This window comes from Leucopleurus acutus, assembly GCF_964270905.1.
Source record: "Leucopleurus acutus genome assembly, chromosome: 7".
Classification (NCBI taxonomy): Eukaryota; Metazoa; Chordata; class Mammalia; order Artiodactyla; family Delphinidae; genus Leucopleurus; species Leucopleurus acutus.
In genome coordinates this window covers 22240097-22258368 of record NC_139150.1, presented here as the reverse complement: position 1 = coordinate 22258368, position 18272 = coordinate 22240097, and positions in this window count along the sequence as shown.

The window sequence follows — 18272 nt, the reverse complement described above, 5'->3', positions numbered from 1 at the left end:
TTAAAAAATAATAATCTCCTCTTTCTAGACCCCCCACCCAGGTCCAAGCTGGTTTCCAACACCTTGGATGAAATCATTTACCAAGAGATAAAGCCTTTTGTGGTTTGCTCCTTAGGAGTTTCATGATTAAGTTCATTTGGAAAATGAGTGAGAGCTGTTTGAGAAGATAGACCCTCCTGGCAAAGTAACATGCAGACTCTTCGAGAAGCTGGATCTTCATGGGGCCTAAATAAACCCCATCCTTACAAAAGGACAATATTTTGCAACACTTACCTGCAATGAAGTCACCGGGTGCTTGTTAAAAATTCAGATTTCTGGGGCTTCCCTGGTGGCGCAGTGGTTGAGAGTCCGCCTGCCGATGCAGGGGACACGGGTTCGTGCCCCGGTCCGGGAAGATCCCATGTGCCGCCGAGCGGCTGGGCCCGTGAGCCATGGCCGCTGAGCCTGCGCGTCCGGAGCCTGTGCTCCGCAACGGGAGAGGCCACAGCAGTGAGAGGCCCCTGTACCAAAAAAAAAAAAAAAAAATCAGATTTCTGGACCCCAACTCTTTTCTACTGAATCAAGGTTTACCCACAGAGCAGTAGGTCAGTGTTGAATAACTAGGAAGTTGTTTAAAAAACAAGACAAAGCAAAACAAAACTCTCCTCTCCTGACCTCACTCAGATCCAAGCTGGTTTACACTTTCGTGAGATCTTTCATTTCCACGCACAAAGATACAGCTTGTGGGGGTCAAATGCTTTTTAGCAAGTTTCCCTGGTGATTACCACATGCTCAAGTCAGAGAAGAGGCTTAGAGGTCTTCCAGGTGAGCCAAAAAGCTACCTGCCCAGAGGTTTCTCTGCCCTGGGACCATCCTCCCTTGGCCCCAGGTCTGAAGAGCTGCAGGCAGGAAAGCCCTCCTAAGGTTCAGAACCTCTGTTTTGCTGTTGCACAGAACTGTTACCTTGAACCTTGTGCTCCTAAAAGCTCCTTATATTTATCACATTATCCTATTTAGTTTTCTCTTCCAGCAGATTTATGTACTTTTTGATTTTGCTATCTAATTAATGAACTCTTCCTGCTTAACTCTACTTACTTACTAAATTGTAAAAATAATTCATCATCCTTGTTTTTAATTTAGTGATAATGCAATTATAGCAAATATTCATTATGCTAGGTGGTGAATTTATTAGTATTCACTGTTCAGTTTTTTTAAACTTTCCATATGTTTGAAGTTTTTCATAAGAAAATATTGTTGGGACGGGGGCGAATTCCAAAGGTACAGAAACTAATAGAATAAAAAGTAAATTCCTCCCCTCTTCCTTCACTTGCCTCAATCTAATTCCCAGAAGTTAATCACTGTTAACAAGTTCTTATTTATTCTTCCAGAAGTTGTCTATGAATATACAATCATGTCTTTTCCTACTTAAGAGCATATATCATGTGATAGAAGTGCACAAAAGCATAAAAACAAGTCTGAACTTGCTTTTTTCAGTTATCACCATAATCAGGAATGTCTTTTCCAATAAGTATGCAGAAATCAGTCCAGTTTTCAGTCGCTATATAAAATTCCATTTTCTGAATATTCATAAATTTGAGCAGTACCGTGTATAGCCATATACAGGCTATACAAGTAGCTTACAGATTGGTTATTTGTTTTGCTGACACATACATATGCACAAATGTCACAGTGACATATACTGATATCTCTTCATATTCATCAAGTACTTTTACAGGATAAACACCTGGAAAGGAGAATAATGGGTCAAAATCTGCATTGAAATGTTTTAAGATACAAAACTGACTCCTAAAAAGTCACACAAATTTAAATATCCATGGAGTGTCTATTTTCCTATATCCTCAAATATGCTTAATATTTTCAAAGCTTTTTAATCTTTACCAATCAAGTCAAAAAAAAGAACTCTGATTTTCATTTCTTTAATTAAAAGAAAGCTGCTTGAGAAGATAGACATATTTGCCATCTGTTTGGGGTTTTTTTCCATGAACTGCTGACTCATGTTCTTCACCTAAATTATATCAGGGTTCTCAACTTTTCTTGTTGATTTATTTAAAAGCCCTTTGTGTTTAAAGAAATTAACCTGTTTGCCATGTATGCTGTAAAAAGATATTGCCAGTAGTCTTTTGCCTTTTTATCTTATTTATAGAATTTTTTTTGCATTGCAGAAGTTGGGAGTGAGCTTTTACCACAAAAACAATTTCTCATGATTATACAAACAATAAGTGATCATTACAATGAATTGGAACAATCCATAAAAATACCATGTGATCTCACTTACCTATGGAATCCAGAGCAAACAAACAAAAAGTGAACTCATAGATACAGAGAACAGATGAGTGCTCGCCAGAGGCACGGGGTGGGGAATGGGGGAACTGGGTGAAGGTGTTCAAAAAGCACAAACTTTCAGTTATAAGATAAATTCTGAGGATATAAGGTACAGCATGGTGACTATAGTTAACAATACTTATTATACATTTGAAAGCTTCTTAGACAGTATACGTATACATAGATAGATAGATAGATAGATAGATACACATATATAACAACCTAAATGTTTGGTTCATCTATGTAATGAAATATCACCCATCCACTTAGAAAGTGTGTTGTAGTTTGTTACATGAAAAAGCAGTTTACAAAACAGTATGTACTTACATATATATAATGCTTTGCAATTTACAAACTATATCCTGCATTGTGATACTTCCAACTCTGAAATTGCCACTTTCACCATTCCGTTGATGGTAAAACTGAGAATCAGGAACCAAGGAATTTCTCTGATTTCGTAGTTGGTAAATGTGAGATCCAGGACTCATACTTAGAGTTTTTCTATCCCCAAAACACCTGATGTTTTCACTTTATCACACAGCCTCACAGGGGGAGAACAAGAATATCTAATAATATGTATAGGGAGTGATGTTTCTGCATAGGTATGTGGATTAAAAGTCTTTTGAATTACAATTGTAGTAGCACACATCACACATTTATACATTTATTCTCAAAATTCAAATTTTCACCATAATTCTTTTTTTTGCTTTTTTTTTGGGGGGGCCTCATCATGCGGCATGCGGGATCCTAGTTCCCCAACCAGGGGTCAAACCCATGCCCCCTGCAGTGGAAGCGCGGAGTCCTAGCCACTGGACCACCAGGGAAGTCCCTCCACCATAACTCTAATGTACACAATTTACTGCATTTAAGCACACTCGAATTCTAATACGTTACAAAAGAAGTATTCAGTAGGGAATATGTCTGGTGACACAGACGATAATGACCTACCACTCCCTGTCATTTCTTGTGAAATAATATCTTTAATAACATCTATAAAGGACTAATATAACAGGCAGTCCTAACTTGGGACCGTTTCGACATTAAGATAGAACTGCATTTCTCCTTCTATCAATTCAATTTTGTTTTCCCTGGAAAGTCAAGCAGGAACACTTGCTGCTAAATGTCCCATTAGCATTTCCTGACCTTCTCCATGGTTGGGCTGCAACTGTGAACTTGTTGTGGTCGCTGAGGCACACAAAAGAAATGGAAAAAGCCACTTAATGTCTGGAGCGGTCCAAAATGCCAAAGAGCTGCCAGAGCATGTGGGGCAAAGGATGGAAAAGAAATAAGTAGGGCCTCAGATATGAGATTAGCAAGGATCCTGAAGATCTGGGGCCACACCGTCATCTTCACCCGAAAAAAAACCCCAAAACAAAACACCAAGGGTACTTCTGGGAAAGCTGGTGACATACATATATATTTAGAAATCTCCCCTCATGAGACAGACTAAAAATTTTTTTTATAAAAAAGGAAGCACAGGGCTTTCCTGGTGGCACAGTGGTTGAGAGTCCGCCTGCCGATGCGGGGGACACGGGTTCATGCCCCGGTCCGGGTGGAATCCCACATGCTGCAGAGCGGCTGGGCCCGTGAGCCATGGCCGCTGAGCCTGCGCGTCCGGAGCCTGTGCTCCGCAGCGGGAGGGGCCATAGCAGTGAGAGGCCCGCGTACCGCAAAAAAAAAAAAAAAAAAAAAAAGGAAGCACAATTATTGAACAAAAGTAGTCCATGTAAAATCCATGGAAAAGTTCCAAGCTCACAGTGCAAACTTCCACAACTATTGCATCCACATATCACTGTTCTTGAAAGAATTGTACAGTGTGGTGGGATAAAGTGGAAGAAAATTGGGGGAAAATCCTAATATCCTCTAATTTGGAAAGACAGAGGTCTGGAGGTGGTAGATGGGGCAAAGAATAAACACCCACTTAGGGCCACTCCCCTTCCAATCGACATTTTTTTTTTCCCTCTATAAAAACAACATTCTGAGGCCGTGATTATGAATGGGCAGGAGAGTTTCCTCTGGCCAACAGGTGTGGGAACAAGGAAGGTGACCTGCAGTAGAATTTAGCTGACCCGCCTCCTTTCCCCACCCTTTTCTTCCTTGCCTGCCTCTGTCATAGAGTCTGTAAAAGGTAAAAACTCACTTTCCCTGCCTCCTGTCGACTAGGAGCGTGGTAGGAGACACACTGCTACCAAAGAAATGTAGGCAGAAGTCTCTTGGTGCTTCCTCTTCCTCTCCCCGTTCTCCCTCTTGGGAGACCTGCACACCCTGGAGGTGCAACAGACCTCAAGGAAAGCGGCAGGTGGGAAAGCAGCAGGAGCCTGCACCCGATGGCATCACTGAGTCACCCTACCAGTCCTGACCACGCCTGGACTTCTTGTTTTCTGCTTAAGCTACAGTAGAGTTGCTTATGAGTACTTGAAATTGAACATAATTTGAATACAACAAAATATCTCCTGGAGCCGAGCCACTATCTTACCAAGTGCCAATGCCAGGAGAGCAGGGCCAAAAAAGAGGCAGGAAGATCCCGCGGGAGACTCTATCAAGAAAGAGACATGATCAGATATGAGGTAAGGCAGGAAGAGTGGAGAGGGAATAAAGAGGGTACAGATGTAAGACATACTTGGAAAAACCAAGCCCAAGTTTCCTCTTTTCCTCCCAAACCCCATCAAAATGAGAAAAGGAACATAAACATGAAAGAAAACCTGCATTCGTGCTAAAAATTGAGAAGGATCCTTTTGTACGGCTTCCAAATGATTCTGATAAAACCATCCAGAAAGACAACAACATCTAGAGACAACACTTATGCTCCTCTAATGAGAAAAGAAGTAAACAACATCCTGGCAAAGCCCTACTACCACTCCTAAGTTGTGGAGGAGAAAGGGCTGGGAGGAGGGCAGCAGAGAACAGAAGGGGAGCGCTTGTTAGAGTCACAGCTGTAGCTGTGGGTCAGCACCACGCAAAAGCAGCTACTCAAGGAGATCCCAGGCACCATCCTCCTGCTCCACCAAGCAGGAGCAGGCAGTGTGGTGAGACTTCTCGGAAACAGCAGCACTTCTCCCCAGGGAGGCAAGCCTTCTTTGTTTTTTTTTTTGCGTTACGCAGGCCTCTCACTGTTGTGGCTTCTCCCGTTGCGGAGCACAGGCTCCGGACGCGCAGGCTCAGTGGCAATGGCTCATGTGCTCAGCTGCTCCGCGGCATGTGGGATCTTCCCTGACCGGGGCTCGAACCCGTGTCCCCTGCTTCGGCAGGCGGACTCTCAACCACTGCGCCACCAGGGAAGCCTGCAAGCCTTCTTTTTGAGGCACTGGTCAGCAGAGCAAGAATGGAGGACAGACACAGCCATGCCACGTGGAGAGCTGTGCACAGAGAGTTAGCATCCGGCACAACAGCTTCAAAGAACGAAGATGAATAAATATTAAGTTTTTGCCCATGTGATAGTCCAAGATCCCGCCCCTTCTCCGCTCACCTTAATCTGCTGGTAATGTAAACATATGCCAGTCAGTCCTCCAGCTTAAAATATTATTATTATTATTAACATCATCATGAGATACATAGGGAAGAGATCCAAGTACAATTCAGCCACCCTTTTTATGGTTAGACAGGTAAACACCAAAGGCAAATAGACCTCTCTTTATTCAAGAAGATATAAATAGAAGAAAAAAGGAGGCTATGAAATGTATGAGCCTATGAATATGAAAATATTCTGCAGAGGAAGCATATGCATTTGAAAAAGATTTGTAATGGGAAGAAAAACTTCAGATGAATTTCTTGGTGCTTTCCACAAATTTAAGAAAATATAGACTAATTAAAGCTGACAGCCTCAAAAGCAGAGGCTGAGAAATAGGCAGAAATTTTTTTTTCATCTGAATTTAATACAGCCGTAACATGGGAAAATAATATACTAGAAGGCAAACTTTCATTGGAAGTGATCAAGGCCAAAATATACAATGTAGATGCACCCCAGTTTTCCTAGCAGCATTATTTACAATAGCCAAGACATGGAAGCAACTTGAATGTCCATCAACAGATGAATGGATAAAGAAGATGTGGCATATATATATATATATATATATATATATATATATATATACACACACACACACACACACACACACAATGAAATACTACTCAGCCATAAAAAAGAATGAAATAATGCCATTTGCAGCAACATGGATGGACCTAAAGATTATCATACTATGTGAAGGAAGTCAGAAAGAGAAAGACAAATACCATATGATATCACTTACATGTAGAATCTGGAATATGATACAAATGAACTTATTTACAAAACAGAAAGACTCATAGACATAGAAAACCAGTTTATGGTTACCAAAGGGGAAAGGGGGTGGAGTGGGGGATAAATTAGGAGTTTGGGATTAGCAGGTACAAACTACTATATATAAAATAGATAAACAACACGGTCCTACTGTATAACACAGGGAACTATATTCAGTATTCTGTAAGAAACCATAATGGAAAAGTATGTGTGTGTGTGTGTATATATATATATATATATATATATAACTGAATCACTTTGCTGTACACAAGAAACTAACACAACATTGTAACTCAACTATACTTCAATTTAAAAATATATATATATTTAGAAAAAATATATACTTTCTATATATATATATATAGAAAATCAAATCCGTGACATGGAAGAAAACATTGGAAGTTTTCTCAGACTACAGAGAAAAAGATTAACAAGTTGAAATATCAAGAAATGACAAATATAAATCACCAGTCATATATTCAACATATGGAGAAAAGAACAAATAGAACAAAAGCAGTATTAAGAGATATCATAAAGCTTTTGTGATTGATTTTACAGATTCAAGCAAATCTACTAAAGAGATATCTCAACTTAACCATATTCTGCAGACATTTTTGAACTTCATGGATAGGAAAAAGAACCCCACAAATATTCAAAGGGGAAAAATGGATTCATTACTGCTGGTCAAAAGTCCCTCAACTACAAGCAAAAGAAACTCAAATTAGCTTAAGAAAAAAATTAACTTAAGCAAAAAAAAAAAAAAAACAAACTTTGGATTCATGTAATCTGGGAAGTTGTGGGAAGTCCAGAATGAATTTGGTTTAGAGTCAGCTGAAGTAGGCTCCACGTAGTATCTTCAGAGCTATCTTCCTCTTTCCATTTCTCAAGTCTGTGTGCCTCTGCTTACCTTCATTTTCACATTCATTCTCTCTCAGTCTCTCTCCCTCTACCTTTATATCTATCTACCTATCTATCTAGATATATCTATAGATGGGTAGATAGACAGACAGACAAATGACAGAGAGAGAGACAGCTATCAGTACCCTCTGTTACCCCAGCCTCACATTGCTTACTAACCAAACCTAGCAGAAACAATTCTTTCTGTCAACTCCTTATATCAATCCCAGGGAAGTTCTGATTGGCCCTGGTTGAGTCAGGATCCCAGTGAGAAGCAATCCACTATCTCCAGTGACTGGCACTCTGACCGATCTGCTTGCGTTATGTGGGGCGTGGGGAGGGGGGTCAGGGCCGGCACGGAATGAGGCTCAACAGAACCACATGGATTTTCCCAAAGGAACCAGAAGAACTAGATGAGGAAAACGCTAACTACCACCGTCTACTAGATAGAAAGAAAGAAAGAATACTCAGTCTGGCCCCAGAATGACACAACAATAAGCACTATGCAGCAATGTGATTTGAGTATTTTGGGGAAACACAATAAAAAGAAATCCACATATAGACAACATGACATGTGTGAAAGTAACAGAAATGCATTCTCAGGTATGCAAAGGTCCCAAACTGATCCTACCTGAAATAAATTACTCAAAGGAGAACTCTAAACAACTAACATATGAGAAAATATAGACATCCAACAAACAATAAACATAGGTTTAAACCCAGCAAAATGTAACCAAAGCCTTGCTTTTTTCCCCACTGTTATACATTTTTGGTTGAGAGAAAGTAGGTCCAAAATGAGGCCAAAAAACAGGCATAAAACAAGTGAGAGAGAGAACAAGCTGAATGAGGGATCATAGCAAACCGTGAGTACTTAGGAGATAAGATTTAAGAGATGGGTATGTTAGGTTTGCTGATGAGGCTGAGGTGTGGGCCTGGAGTGGGTGGCTGAGAGTCATTAGAGTTTAAAATGTCAGGGAGGGAATTCCCTGGTGCTCCAGTGGTTAGGACTGCGTGCCTTCACTGCCGAGGGAACGGGTTCAATCCATGGTTGGGGAGCTAAGATCCTGCAAGCTGCAAGCTGTGCGTCCTGGCCAAGAAAAGAAAAGAAAAACCTTATTTAAAAAAATAAATGAAATAAAGTGTCAGGGCACTGTGAGGATAGGGTCCTGGGGACATTGTCCATATGGGCATGGCATTTACTCAGACGATGCAAGGACTGAGCCAAGGACGGTCCATGAACATGATGTGGGAGCAAGAGTCATGGATGACATCAGTGATCCGGCGTATAGAGGACAGCTTAGCTAGACAGGGTGAACTTCACCAGAGGGAACATCTCCGGTGGCACTGGAAGAGGGATGGGCTGTTGAGTGCCGTGGGGCCAGCGGGATGTTGATCTCTCTAGCAGCTGAGAGTTGAGTGAATGAGCTGCTGCCACTTGAGGGGGCCGCAGGGGGAGGGGTGAGCCCTGAAGTGAGAGCCCATTTCAGTTAAGGCGGGAGGTGGAAGGATCTTTCAGAAAAGAGACTGAAGGGACTTCCCTGATGGTTCAGTGGTTAAGACTCCTCACTCCCATTGCAGGGGCGCGGGTTCCATCCCTGGTCGGGGAAGCCCATGTTGCTTGGCGATCCTGCATGCCGTGCAGGCAGCCAAAAAAAGAGCTGAAAAGAACAGAGTTTGTCGAATAAGGAATGAATGTTCCAGAGGGCACCCAGGAAACGTTTGGGAAGGGGAGAGAAGGAAGTGTGTGCTTGGGTCAGGCAAGAGGACTACACAACACTAACAGCAAGCAAGTATGGGAACAACTAAGACAAGAAGGGTTTAAATTTGAGGGGTGGCCACGTTTGGTAAGGATGCAAGGCCTGGTAGGATTAGGACTCTGCTGTCCGTGTGATTCTGGGAAAGCTGACAGTCAGCAGCTGCAGGCTTGTCTCTCATTCCTGCTGCCAGATGTTACCTGCAGCTCAAGATGGTCAGCCTGGGACAGAGCAGGCCCTCATATCCAACACTAGCAATACAGAGCTCTCTTGTTCTCATGTCCTGATCCAGAGGTCATGATTCGGTCTTAGAATCAGGAACCAGTCCTGCTCTCAATCTTGGCGCTTTTCCGCACTCCTGCCAATCATATTTTCCGTCTTTCAAGAGGCAGTCTTTTGAGAGCTGTGCTGACCTCTCGTGTCCTCAGGCGAACAACCGTGAGGATCTGGCTCATGCTTTACCAAACAGCCCCCGTTCTCAGAATGCTGAGAGCTCGCTGTGCCACAGGTTTTTCGAACTTGGATGAATTAATTTTCATTCACAGAATTCATTCAGAGTTGCTACATCATCTACCTTGTTTTGCTGCAAAGATTCTCATACTGCATCTTATTTTATAAAGACTAAACCAGCGTAAGATAAAACTTTCCATTGCAACAGCATAATTTCAACGTAGACAATTTCTGTCCTGTTACTTATAAAACTCAATTACGAAAACCTAAAGGGTAGTAAACACCATATATTTGTCATTAAAAGTAGCAAAATCGAGGATGCCTACAATCAAAAAGACAGATAATAACAAGTGCTGGTAAGGATGTACAGAAAATTAGAACCCTCATACAGTGCTGGTGGAAATGTAAAATGATGCAGCCACTTTGGAAAATAGTTTGGTAGTTTCTCAACATAGGGTTAAACTTAGTTACCATATAACGCAGCAATTCCACTCCTAGGTATATACCCAAGAGAAACCTGTACACGAATGTCCATAGCAGCATGATTCACAATAGCCAAAAAGTAGAAACAAGCCAAAAGCCCATCACCTAAAGAGTAAATAAATAAAATCTGATACATCCATAAAATGGAATATTATTTGGCAATAAAAAGTCATGAAGTACCGATACATACTACAACATGAATGAACCTTGAAAATATTATGCTAAGTGAAAGAAGCCAGACACAAAAGACCATTCACTGTGTGACTCCATTTATATCAAATGTCCAGAAGAGACGAATCTATAGGCAAATGTCCAGAATAGACAAATCATATATTTTGCACACTTTAAATGGGTGAATTTTATGGTATATGAATTATATCTCAATAAAGATGTTTTTTAAAGTGGCAAAAATGAATTCTATAAATTTTATATCATAGGTCTAGCACATGGTAGGCACCCAATAAACGTTTGCTGAATGAAGGAATTGATGGACTTATATTCACAAGCATCACCAACTGTTTGCCTTAATAAACCTCACTAAAACATCATTTTCACTATATTAATTTGAAATTGGTTACAAGTGAGGCAGAGACAAAATTGATGTTTGCATAAATAATACCAATACTTCTGGAATATACCAAACCATTCAAACAAAATAGCCCTGGGGATGTTTATTTCAGTGTCCATCCCATCTGAACCACTAGTAAATAATACTCACTATAGAGATACCTGGCATGATGTTGTCAAAAATTAGAATCACTGATCTCCATCTCCAGAATTTTTCAAAACTACTTCACAATCACTCACTGTGCACCTCTCATTTTTCCTAGTTCATTGAACTCTGCTGGTCTCAGAGTTGGGCTCAAAGTTAAACTTAAGGCTTCTAAATCTAGCCTCATGCCAGCTTCTTGCTTTTATGGCCAATCTTGGACCTGCTTCCCAGTCTCCAGCGAGGCACTGTCCCTCAGAATCCAGCCTCTGGCCCTATACACAACAGCATGGAAAAAGAGATGCTACAGGCACACTGGCCTCCCCCGCAGGGTGGTGTGAATCAAACATTATTTAGAAAGATTTAAACTATCACTCTGCATGAAGATAATAGGTGATGTGTCACCTTCAAATCCCTACATGTAGGGATTGGAGAAATACGAAACAGAGAAATTGCCATCTCTCAGAAACCCTGTAGGTCTAAACTCATCATAAAAATTCCAGACCTAGAATAAAAAGAAAAGTCTATCACTCCTCCATCAACTTAATATTGATGACAGATAACCACTCAGCCCATGAAAATCAGCTTACAAGTAACTAATCAGAAGCCCAATTCTTAAAGAAGGCTCTCCCATACTCATAATGCTAGCTACCAGCCTACATAATACTGAATGTGAAATGCTTAAATAGCCATATTCATGAGCTAAGAACTCTATTTTAGTAAAGCTTTATTCGCCCTATGTCTCTATGTTAAATTACACACAGAGAAGGTATCTTAGAAGATCTCTGAGTCTCATTCTGGCCAGGAATGCTTCAGACTTGGAGCCCTGACTGAAATCATCAAGTCTTTGGTTTCCCTGCTTTTTCAAATGTTCTGAAAGTTCTTCTTTTGCATGATTCAGAGACCAGGATAAAATACTGGTTTTATCTAAAAAGGCTTCTGCTGCTAAAGCGATGTTTAATAGAGTTACACAGGAAGTATCATTACACTATAGAATCAGATGATTAATTTACTTTTGGCACCCAACAAGGAAGTGAATTCGTACCAAAAGAAATAGCGTAAAAATGTCCCCTTTAACCCTAGAGTAATGTTTGTCAAACCAAGCTGCACATTAGAATCACTTGGGGAGCTTTAAAAAAATATTGATGTTCAAGTCTCACCCCAATAGATTCTGATGAGTTTGGAGTGTGACCTGAGCACTTACACATTTTAAAATCTACCCCCTCATCAGGGATTCTAATGGGCAGCAAAGGGTTCTAAAACACTGTTGGAAGAGTGCTGGAGAGCAAAAAGCCAGCAGAGAATTAAAAACAGGATGGAACACCAGAACTTTAGATCCAGCAAACAAACTAACACATACCCCCAAAGTTAACCTCAAGCATCTGGTGAGCATTTTACTGGACAAATTATAGAGAATCAAAATTCTGTACAGAAAGTGAACATTGGACATTTGTAGATGCAAAAACTAAGAAATGTATAAATCCTGGTAAACGTGAAACAGGCAAGGGACATTCTAATGCAGATATGCAAAAATGCAAGGGAAAGGGTAGGCTGGATCAGAACCAAAATTATTCAGTTTCTAACAGATATCACCACATACTGAACAAGTGAGAGTTTGAACTGATATGAGGATCCCACTTGATAATGTTTCACATGTAGTTAATGTGTAGATGTGCCCAACTTAGAGCATGTAATTCTTATTTCAGAGTGGGGATTCTTGACAAATTATGTCACCATTCTCAAAAAGTCCCATAAAAATTATTAAATATAGATACTTAGATTCTGCTTGACTCTTAGAATCAAGCTGTGGTGCTCAAATGAACAAAGCAATCAAGAACTCTATTTTAGTAAAGTTTTACTCTTTCTATGTCACTCTGTTAAATTATGCACAGGGAGGGTATCTCGGAAGGCCCCTCTGAGTCTTGTTCTGTCCACAAATGCTGAAGACTTTGATCAAGTCTGTGGTTTTTCTGCTTTTTAAAATGTTTTGGAAGTTCTTCTTTTGCATGATTTCAGAGACCAGGATGAAATACTGGTTTTATCTAAAATGGCTAGAAAAGCTCATCCTGAGCCACAGGACAGCATAACCTCTGTGTCAGGAGCTCCTCAAAGTTGGCTTAAGGTAGTTCAGTGCAACAAGGCTTTTGTTTCCATTTTTTTCCAGTCAAGAGGGTCTGGAAAGTTGAGAAGATTCTGAGTACAGTCATTTTATTTTTAAATGCTTCACGATTCAGAGAGGAAGCGAGACCAACCTGGCATTCAGCAAGGCAAAACCCAAAAAACAAAAAACACCTCTTGGTTCTGAAGGAGGATGAGTCCAGGGAGAAAAGACAGTTGCTCTCTTGAACTAAAACCTGCCTCACAGGAAGCACACTCAGAGGTCACTTCTCCCACTCAACTTTCAAAGAAGAAAGAGAAAATGGAGAGCTTGCAGAAATTATGTACCAGAACTTGCTGGAAGTCCTTACCCATCTGTTAACAGTTTACATGTTCCTGACTCTGTATAATAAAGATACTAGACTTTCTGCTACATCTGCTGCAGCTTTCCCCAATCTACTGTTTGCCCCATCTATGTTTAGTTATGAGGTTTTTATAATTAACTTAAAAATTTTTATAATATTTACCTAGAAATAAGTATGTTTCTTTGTGATATCTGTATTTTTTCTGAGCTTAGGAAGTCATCTACACTTCAGAGCTTTGATACTTACTCTATTTTCTTCTGTGGCTTATTTATACTCTATTTTATTTATTATTATTACTATTACTAATATTCATCTAATTTTTGGTAGGCACAAATCTACTTTTTCAAGTTACCCACTATTAGTAAATGTCATATTTTGAATATTTTTATTATAAAAGAAATACTCTTAAACACTGAAACCATAAAAAGTTTACAAAGAAAATATTACTAATATCTCTCCACTACTCTTTAATTCCCATTATCTTGAAGTAAACACTATTAACCACAAAGCATTATTTTTCCATATCTCTGAGAAGCAAATATACAAATACATTCATGCACAAATATAAATATGGTTTTACTTTTTTAATAAAAGTATCATATATATTCAAACATGGCAAAAGAAAAAATGCCCCCAAAATTCACAATAACTAGATCTAACAAGCTGTTTCTTCTTGTCACTTAATTCTCAGCCTCACTAAGATAACCAATGACCTCCTGACTGGCAAATCCAATGGCCACTTTTCAACCTCTATCTCATTCTAGCATCTCATCTTTGGCACTTTCCAACCTTAACCCCACCTTCTTCCTGTAGCTCCTTTAACTCTCTGCTGGCGTCATCTCTTCTCATTACCATTATCCTTCCATTTTTCCTTTGTTGTTCCTTCTTCTTTCACATATCCTTTCTACTGAATGTTCTAGGCCTCTTCTCTCTCACTCTATCACCTCACTGAAATATCTGTTCATTGCCCTTGACCTCAGCTACTGCAACAGCCAGAAACTTTCAAGTATCTCTGTCACTTGACTTTCCTAACCCTTTGAAACAAGTGCCATTAAATTTACTTCCAACATTCACCCTCTCCTATGCATTCCACAACCTTAGCCTACTTTAATTCCTTCTCATTTGTTATCTTAATAATTGCAGATTATCTTGTTTCTATTCTCTTCCATCTCTAAATCATCCTCTATGACATCATATAAGTGAATTTTCTAAAATGATGAATCTTTTTTTTTTTTTTTGCGGTACGCGGGCCTCTCACTGCTGTGGCCTCTCCCGTTGCGGAGCACAGGCTCCGGACGCGCAGGCTCAGTGGCCATGGCTCACGGGCCCAGCCGCTCCGCGGCATGTGGGATCTTCCCGGACCAGGGCACGAAGCCGTGTCCCCCGCATCGGCAGGTGGACTCTCAACCACTGCGCCACCAGGGAAGCCCTAAAATGATAAATCTTATTATGTGTCCACTCAAGTTTCCCCTTGATCTCAGTGAGTCCCCTTTCCTATGGAACAATATTTAAATTCTTTCAGATGCTACGATCTGGTTTCAATCAGCTCTTTAAACTAATCTCCAGTCAATTCTCTTGTGCAAACTGTTTTTGTGCAAAAATCTGCTCCCTGTTCCTCAAACAAGTTCATATTCCACATCTTTATCTTATCGTTCTTCCCAGAAAGAAATCACAGGAATAGTTAATGTTTATTGAGTACAAGCTATGATCTGTGTGTCTGTCCTTTGTTACTCTTTTAATCTTCATAAAATCCCTATAAGATAAGGACTATCATTATCCCCATGTACAGACAAGGAAACGTGCCTGTTAAGGACATCTCCCAATTTGATCATCCACCAATAACCTACTTATCCCTCCAGATGCACCTCAAATTCTACCTCCTTCCTCCCTAGCCTCGCAGTCAGAATTCAAAACATAATAGATAGTCAATAAATGTTTGCTCTATGGAATAAAGGCAGAATAGCTAGAATGCAATCTGTCATTAATTCTTGCACAGAATTAAGAGTGAAATATTCACTGATGTTGGGACCATGTGGAGTTTTCTCTCACATATGTGATATTTGAATTGCTTCTCATTTATACTTGCCATTTTAGTCCATAATGCTATTCGGAAACAACTGATATCATTTACATAAGTTCCTGAAAAGCCAGAGACAATGAGACTCTCTTCATGTTCACTGCCTTCTGAGAAGTAGGTCAGAAAAATTGTATTTTACATTTTCCTCATCTTGAACATACAGATGACCATTATCTCCGTATTGCCCCCAATGTTCCCTATGAAGATGAGAAGCATGGCTGAACTGCCAGCATTACAGGGGAATGAGACTGGCTTGCCCATTTACCATTATACCTTTAAACTTGGGGAAGAAGATCCCTGAACTTTTCTGACCACGTCCCTTCTCATGGAGCAAGGCTTTCCTGGAGCCAAAGGTACATGGTTATCCACAGCCTGCATCTCTCCCTCAACACCATTCTTCTCATACCTGGACCCCAGAATTCCCTGCCAAAAGTGGCCCTGAGCCCACTTCCAGAACCAGAGCAGACTACTTCCCTGGGCCCTTCATCCTGAGAGCAGACCAGGCCACACCAATGAATAGGATACTCCTAGGCCCAAGGAGTGGCCAAGAGAGACCTGTGTATGTGGACGTGGATGACACTTTGTACCTACCTATAGGCTGGGGTATCCACACATATGCACATGAGTCCACTCATGGTACTGGACAGAGCCAGAGTGAGAAGAAAAGAGGGAGCCAAAGTATGGACTAGGGGTCAGGTTCCTTCAAGCTGCCTTGTTCAGGAGTAGAACTCTGAGAAGTCCAAGAAACTTGACATTCTAAGTCATTATGAAGGTATATTAGTCAAGATAGGTGGACAGAAGATATTTTATGTAAAAATGTGTTAGCCTGATGTATAACATAAATACTGAGATATCATGATATGTGAACACTCATTGGAATCTCTGCACTGAGCTCTGTCAATTTGAGGAATGGTCCTGCCCTTAACACTGCAGAGAGCTGGTAAGTGGTAAAGCCGGTTCTTTAGTGGCGTTCAATAGAAAATGCGAGAAGAGGCAGGATCAGGAGTCAGGCAGGCGAGGGGTGAAGAGTAGTGAGAGTCTCTGCACATACAGAGCATATCCTGGAATTAGCTCTTGTATAAAACAGATGAGAAAAAGAAATCCAGAGGATAGAGCTAAGTTCTGAGTCTGAAACTCCTAGAGAAAGCATGAGGAAACAACCACAAAGAGAATCCTAAGAAAGAAGTCTGGGCCAGCATCCAGAGGTATCACACCAAGCAGGAAGAAATAGGCAAGAAGCCAGTTCCACACCAGGAATCAGGGACACTTCATTGTTTGACTCTGGGAGTGCCATCTGTGATGCTTACGACCTGAGTGGTACCTAATGTGTGTACAATGCTGCAGTCCTGCAAGGAGGCTAGGAACAGCATTACCATGTTTCCACAAATATAGATGATCCCTGCCAGTGACAGCAACACTGGCTATTCTGCCTGTGCTCATAATGTCAGCTGAACACTGACAGCCAGGGCCAGCAGTGTAAGTCTCCAGAGGTAGCAGGAGCTGTGGACTGGGCCCATGGAGCTGGAATAATGTCACAACAAGTACACGAAATTGCCATAAGACCATTGCCCAATCCTCAAAGTACTTCACAATGGTAGGAGGGCCAACTGAGCAAAAGCTAATTTGATATTCTGTCTAGCTTGTTCCACATCCCAAGGGAAATGAAGCAGGGTTCATCCTAAGTCATGCTCAATATCAAGAGACACAGATGATTCTATCTCCTACGCTGTCTAGATTCAGAAATTTTTCAAATCAGCATATGTATAGTAACAAAAAGTCCCTGGAACAACCCTCAGGAACTCCCATGTATTGTGGCATGTACGCCAGTGAAGCTTCATGCACTTAAGGGATTGATTCTGGAATTAGACAAATCTAGGTTTCTTGATGGTAAGCAACAGAAACGAAGGCTAACTTAAGCAAAAATGATGATGATGATGCAACACTATGGGGGAGATCTCAGAATTCAAGGAAAGGCTGGCAAACCAGTCTTGGAAAAGACAAAAACCACAGACACATCAGGGGATCTCACTTCAAAATAAATCTTCAGGAAAACAGAAGGATGGATGACTTGCAATGATTCTCAGTCCTGTTTTTCTTTATACAGGATTCAAATTTCATGAAAAATAAATAAATCATTCAATTGGCCTAGTCAATTAACCTAGTAAAGACTAGTTATATTCCTACTCTTTTTTTTTTTCTGTTCATAAAGTTTATTTCAAAATAAAAACTCCCAGACACAGCCTGGACTATTCAAAGATAAGCCATGTCCATAAAAATGACAAAGATGTGATCAAATGCCTACTTGATGGAAAGCAGAATGTGCTACATACATACACCTACTCTTGAAAACAGCATACACCCTGATAAACTGTTTTACAAAACTGTATCAAATAGGGAAAGTGGCAAATTGTCCCCAAAAGATTACCAAAAGAAAGTGAAATGGACACAAGGCAACCAAATATTAGTAGGTCCCTGTACCTACTTACTTATGTGAATTTAAGCAAATCACTTTCTTCTATTTACTGAACATTTGTGTTCTGCCCAAAATTCATATGTTGAAACCTAATGCCCAATGTGATGCTATTTGGAAGTAGGGTCTTTAGGAGGTGATTAGGTCATGAGGGTGGAGGCCTCGTGAATAGAATTAGTGCCTTTATAAAGGAGACCCAAAGAGGAAGCCCCTCACCCCCTCTGCCATGTAAGGACACAGCAAAGAGACAGCTGTCTGTGAACTAGGAAGCAGGCCCTCACCAGATGTCAAATCAGCCAGTGCCTTCTAGCCTCCAGAAGTATGAGGATAAATTTCTGTTGTTTATAAGTCACCCAGTCTACGCTATGCTAT